Source organism: Nicotiana attenuata, unplaced genomic scaffold, assembly GCF_001879085.1.
Source record: "Nicotiana attenuata strain UT unplaced genomic scaffold, NIATTr2, whole genome shotgun sequence".
In the NCBI taxonomy this organism is placed as follows: domain Eukaryota; kingdom Viridiplantae; phylum Streptophyta; class Magnoliopsida; order Solanales; family Solanaceae; genus Nicotiana; species Nicotiana attenuata.
The window spans coordinates 30,396-36,988 of NW_017673142.1; positions in this window are offsets into that span (position 1 = coordinate 30,396).

The following is a 6,593-nucleotide window of genomic DNA, read 5'->3' on the forward strand; positions in this document are numbered from 1 at the left end:
GTCTTTATAAATAGAGATGTTGGGGTATGACTTTAAAGTTTCAAGCTTCTTGTTTTGAAACCCTATATCCTCTTCTTTCTCTTCCATTGCTTTGCACTTTTCCCTTTTGTTCCAACGGTTCCCATCATATTTAGTCCTCCATTGTTTGATACTCCTTTCTCTTTTGTTAAAACATGTCTAACGTACCTTCTGAATCTAGTGAGGGGAGTGATGTGGTCCCTCTAGCAATGGTGTTTCCCTCTCACGTGGAGAATGTTCCAGCCGCCGTCGAGGATGGAAGCTTTCTAACGGTAGAGGAGGTAATTCCTCGTAACCCCGACACTATATCTGATTTCTCTAAATTGCCTGAGGCCGACCTTGCAACCTTTCAATTAGCGATGGTGGAAACTGATTTAGGAGAGGTTAATGCTAAGTTTGGCCTTCCCCATCACATAGAGTTAATCCCGACCGGATGGGATACGGTGCAGGTCCACTATTCTGGGTACTACGCCTTCTACGCCTACCCCTTCCAAGTCACCTACACTTTTCCTCTCCTTCCGCTAGCGGAGGAATTTTGTCGCTATTATGGCATTTGCCCGGCTCAGCTCACACCATACGTTTACAAACTCATAAGGATGCTCACCAAGTTTATAGAGCTGGCCGAGGTCGAACTCACACTTCGACATTTAACGCACATGTTCGCCCCCAGCTTTTATAAGTGGACGATGCTGAATCTTCGCCACAGTGGAGGCAAATGCTTGGTGGTGAAGATGTATGACAAAGCCAACTGCCAATTTTGGTTCAACTTTTTCTTCATCAAAACCGAGGATGTGGTGGCCAATGCCGATGGTTTCCCTGTGGCTTGGAATTGTACTCGTAAGTACTTAATTTCCTTGTTTGTGGGTATTTGATTTTTCTGTCGTGTTTGGTCGTGGTTATGACCTTCTATCCTTTTTTTGTGCTGCTAAAGTTTTACCTCCCCCTTTGATCGAAGATATTTCCGACTGGGTAGGTCGGCTCCTCCCTAACATCATGATACGTGAGTGGTCGGGTTTTTTCAAGAGGTTTGGGCCTCATCTCCCTTCGACTGGTAAGTATCTTTTATCACTGGTGCCTCAGTTATTTTCTCTTTTGGTTTACTTTTGCTGACCTTCTCCTCTCCTTGTGTTTTTTCCGAGCCTTGGCCAGGGAACCTTCAAAGAAGTCGAAAGCCCCCACAGCCGTATTTCAAAAGAGGAAAGCCGCTACATCCTCGGCTCCCACCCCTTCTTCGACTGCAACCGCTTCTATTCGTGCCTCGATTTCTTCTTCGACGGCGGTTGCTTCTAAATCTATCTACCCTTCGGCCGTAGAGATTTCAGCCACGGAAACCTCATCTCCTTAGTTACTCCACCTTATTGATGAGGAAGAGGTGCCTTTACAAAGTGATGGGGATTTGGTGTCTTGCAAGAAGAGGTTCGTAGATGCTAGTGACGGTGTCGCCCAGGCCGTTGATTTAATGTAGGGTTATTTTTTGCTATGCGAGATGGTGACCGTTATCATTGGAGACGACGTCGAGCTGGGGTCAGAGATTCCGAGATTGGCAGAAACTGACGTGAGTATGTCTCTTCCTTCTTCGGTGGCAGAGGAAGAAAGGTCGACTGCCGATGTTCTCGATACTTCGCGGCGAGGGGAGTCATCGACTTCCCGACCAGTTGTTGATTCTTCCTTGTCGGCCAATGAGAGAGGCAAAGGCGTTGCCGAGGAGGGCTACGAGTCAAATTCGGACGGTTATGCGGAGCGACCTGAAGATGATGGAGGAAGGGTTTACCCAACTTGAGATAATGTAGGAGGGGTTTACGAGGACCATTACGATCCCTATGGATCGTGATTTGCTGAAGAATACGGAGGACATGGTCCCCGGCCTAGGCCTTCTTTGTTCCGAGATAGAGGGTAAGACCCTTAAAGAGTTGGATGACGTTACTTTGTCGAGGAGCATTACTAGTCCTGCCCTTAGAGTGAGTGTTTAGTATTTTGTTCTTCTCCTCTTTTGTCTTTGTTTTTTGGGGCGTTTTCGTGTTTGACTCACTTCTTGCCTTTTTGTGATTGCAAACGGTGATTTTGGAGATCAAGAGCGCTTGAAGGGAGGAGAGATGTAGGGAAATTTTTGTGAGGTTGAAAAACAAGTACTTTAAGTATCGAAGCAAGTACCGAGAGTTTCACCAGCGACTTGGTGAAGGTGGCGAGATGCAGGCCCTTCACAACAAGTTGAAGGAGAAAGACGATAAATTGGTGAAAGCCATTGAGAAGTGCAGCGTCCTCGAGGGGACATTGAGGAGTAAAGAAGAGGAGCATAACGTTAGCAGGGGCGTGGAGGCCCAATGCAGTGAGAAGGCAATTGGAAGAATGTCGAATTCAATTGGAAAGCCTCAATAGTGAAGTTGTTGAGAACCAGAGTGAGCTTGAGAAGGTGGATCTTCCTGTTTGGACGCTCAGAGGGAATTAGAGATGCCTGAATTGGCGAATAGGACCCTCCGAGCCGAGCGGGAGAATGACCAGTCCATGGCGAGAGCTAAGGAAGGGCGACTAGAGGAGGGGACTGGGGAGCTAGAAAAGGATAAAGCCATCCTTTATGATCGGGTGGCTGTTTTGGAAGCTGAGAAGGCCCAACTGCTTGCGCAACGCTCTCCTTCTCGTACTTCGAATTTTCCCAACGTTCCTCAGGAATTATATGAGGAATGGATTCACGTCGTGGCTCAGTTAGATGTGTTATGAGATTTGCATAAGGCGGGATTCGTTTCTGAGGTCTCCCTCGAAGACATTCGTGTTAAGGCTCGTGAAGCTCGAGTCGCTTGCGGGTATGATCCCGATACACCTGAGGCCGTTGAGGGGGATAATGGGGGCGTAAATTGGCCTGAAGAGGATTCATGGTATGATACTGCTTATCCTGAGGGCGCAGGCAGCGATGGCAAAGGTATCAGTGGTACAAGGTGGTGAAGGCATTGAGGATCGTGATGGTGGCGACCAGTTATTTTATATTTGCTTTGTAACCTTTTGTGTATTTTTTCCGGCGTCTTCATGATCCTTTGTAAAAATGTTTAAGTATGTAATTTCAAAGTTGTTTTTTGCATCTCTTTCCCTTCTTGTGATTTACTTTCTGTACTTGTGTGTTTTTGCTTCTATTGTTTGCCTGTTTCACTCTTTCTTTTGTTGATGTTGTTTTTTAGCTGGCCGTGGTATTGAGGCCGATTACGCATTGCTTCTATTTTTGTTTTGAGATGCAACCGAGGGTTGATAGGTGTTTGTTTGGTTGTAGTCGAACGGGGTTGAACGTAACCTTTTATTAGTATTGCGGCCAAGGGCCAATAGGTGTTTGTTCAAATGGGGTCGAACGTGACCTTTCATTAGTATTGCAGCCAAGGACCAATAGGTGTTTATTCGAACGGGTTCAAACGTAACCTTTCATTAGTATTGCGGTCGAGGGCCAATAGGTGTTTGTTCGAACGGGGTCGAATATGTGTTTGTTCGAACAGGGTCGACGTAAACCTTTCATTAGTATCGTGGCTGATAGGTGTTTGTTCAAATGGGGTCAAACGTAACCTTTTGTTAGTATTACGGCCGAGGGCCGATAGGTATTTGTTTGAACGGGGTCGAACGTAACCTTTAATTAGTATTGTTGCCGAGAGCCAGTAGGCGTTTGTTCGAATGGGGTCGAACGTAACATTACATTAGTATTGAGGCCGAGGGCTGATAGGTGTTTGTTTAAACGGTGTCGAACGTAACCTTTCATTAGTATTGCGGTCGAGGGCCGATAACCTTAACAAGGAGAGGGTGTGCTGATAAGCGTAAACTTCTTATTGCTTTGATATTGTTGCTTTGGTTACATACTTAGAGAAATTTACAAATTTTTGAGTATTGGCTGGCGTTCCAGTCCCAGTCCTAGTCTATCTAGTCCCTTCGTTGGTTGACTTGGAGAGTACTGAGAGGTAGAGAAATGAAATAGTAATGATGACCTTGCTTTCGCATACTTCAACTCGAAGCATTCCCTTCGTCGCCTCATTAAAAACCTCCTTGAGAAAATCCAACTAGGACAAAAATCAAGTGAGGGAAAAAAGAGTACAACTTGGGGGACGCGTTTTCTCTCAAAAGTTGAAGTATTTGAGGTGGCTGATATTACAGTTGTTTGATAGTAGCTTTCCCTCCATTATCTCTAGTTGGAATGAACCCTTATTTGCTTTTGCTGTGATTTTGCACGGACCGTCCCAGTTCATTCCTAATTTTCCTTCTCGGGGATCTTTGCTCGCTATAGTTTTGGCTTTGAGTACGTAGTCTCCGACTTTAAGTGGCCTGACCTTTGCTTTTTTGTTGTAATAGCGTTCTGCTTGTTGTTTTTGGGCGACCATCCTTATGTATGCCATATCTCTTCGTTCGTCGACCTCGTCGAGTTCCTTCCTCCTACTCTCGTCGTTACTCGTGTCGATCTCATGAGAGTACCTTAGGCTAGGTTCTCCAACCTCGACTGGTATTACTGCCTCAGTCCCATAGACCGACGAGTAGGGAGTCTCTCCTGTGCTCGTTTTTGGAGTGTTTTGGTAGGCCCATAATACCTCTGGTAGTATATCCGGCCTTAGTCCCTTTACACCTTCGAGCTTCTTCTTCATGATGTTTAGTATCGACTTCTTTGAGGACTCTGCTTGTCCGTTACCTGCAGTGTGATATGGGGTCGAGAGTATCCTCTTGATATGCCATTTTTTGAAGAATTCGGTGGTCTTCTTTCCTATGAACTAGGGTCCGTTGTCACAACTGCTTTGGGTAGGCCGAACTGGTATATAATGTTTCTCCATATAAAGGTGATTACTTCATGTTCCTATGTTTGGGCGAATGCTCATGCTTCCACCCACTTAGAGAAATAGTCAGTTAAAACCAAAAGGAATCGTACGTTACCTCGCCCCGCTGGGAAGGGGCCCACGATGTCCATTCCCCATTTGATGAACGGCCAAGGTGAGGTGACCGAGTGGAGATGTTCGCCTGCTTGATGAATCATTGGGGTGTACTTTTGGCATAGCTCGCATCTCCTCACGAAGTCGGTGGCATCCCTTTTCATGGTAGGCCAGTAATATCCTGATCGTATGAGGCATGTGACCAGTGCTCGATTTACGGAGTGAGCACCGCAATGGCCTTTGTGGACTTCTAAGAGGGAACGGTGAGTTTGGTTTGGGCCCAAGCACTTTGCCATAGGGCTGCCATAAGTTCTCTTGTACAGGTCGTTGTGGAGGATGTTGTATCTGGCCGCTTGCTTCCTTAGTTTTTTGGCCTTTTTTTTATCGCCAGGGAGTGTGCCATCCTGCAAGTATGTGATAATACGATTGCTCCAATCCCAAGTTAGTTTATGGTTCTTACCTCGACTTGGTACAGTGATGAGTTGAGGAGACGGACCACGTTTTTGGCTCCGGTCGTGATGTTTTTTGTAGCTGCGGCTAGTTTGGCGAGGCCATCTGCCTCGGCATTCTATGCCCGCGGAATTTTGTCGAGTTGACATTCATTGAACTCAGGTAGTAGCTTGCAGATTTTGGTATGGTATTTTTGCAATCTTTGTTCCTTGATTTGGAAAGTCCTTGTGACTTGGTTGACGACAAGTTAGGAATCACAATGTAGTTTCAACCATTTTCCCCATATTTGAGTGCTAGTTTTAAACTTGCAATTACGGCCTCATACTCGGCCTCGTTGTTAGTCATATCCGGTCACCTTATAGACTAGCGAATCACTTCTCCTGTTGGGACTTCGAGTACGAGGCCCAGCCCGGACCCCGATACGTTTGAAGCGCCGTCGATGTATAGGACCCGGAGGTCTTGTGTTCGGAGGAAAGTTTAGATGGCCTCCCTTTCGACGTCAGGTATTGTTTTTGCACTGAAGTTGGCGAGCACTTGTGACTTTATCACCGCTCGCGGCTAGTATATGATATCGTGCTCACTTAGCTTGATGGCCTATTTGGCCAGCCTTCCCGATAGCTTGGGTTTATGCAAAATGCTTCCTAGGGGGAAAGTTGTGCCGACCGAGATGGGGTGGCATTGGAAAAAATGGTCTAAGCTTTCGTGAAGCTATGACTAAGACCAAAGCCAATTTCTAGAGGTGCGGGTACCTCGTCTCAGTATCGACTAGTGTTTTGCTAATGTAATAGATGGGGGATTGTGTACCTTTGTTTTATCGAATTAAGACAGCACTTACAGCTACCTCAGATACGACCAAGTAGACGAGGAGACGCTACCCCGGCTCGGGTTTTGAAAGCAAGAGGGGCAATGATAGGTATGCCTTTAGTTCTCGTAGAGCCTAGACGCACTCGAAAGTCCATTCGAGGCCGTTGTCTTTCTTGAGTACACAAAGAATTTATGGCACCTATCTGACGACGGCGAGATGAATCTTGATAGGGCGATGATGTGACCAGTCAACCTTTGTACCTGTTTTTTGGTGGTCAAGAGTTCTGATATCCTCTTGATGGCTTTGATTTAGTATGGTTTAACCTCGATCACTCGCTGTGATACCAGAAAACCCAGGAACTTTCCCTAGGCTACACCGAATGTGCATTTCTCCGGGTTCAGCTTCATCCCGTACCGTCTGAGTATGTCGAAAGTTTCTTT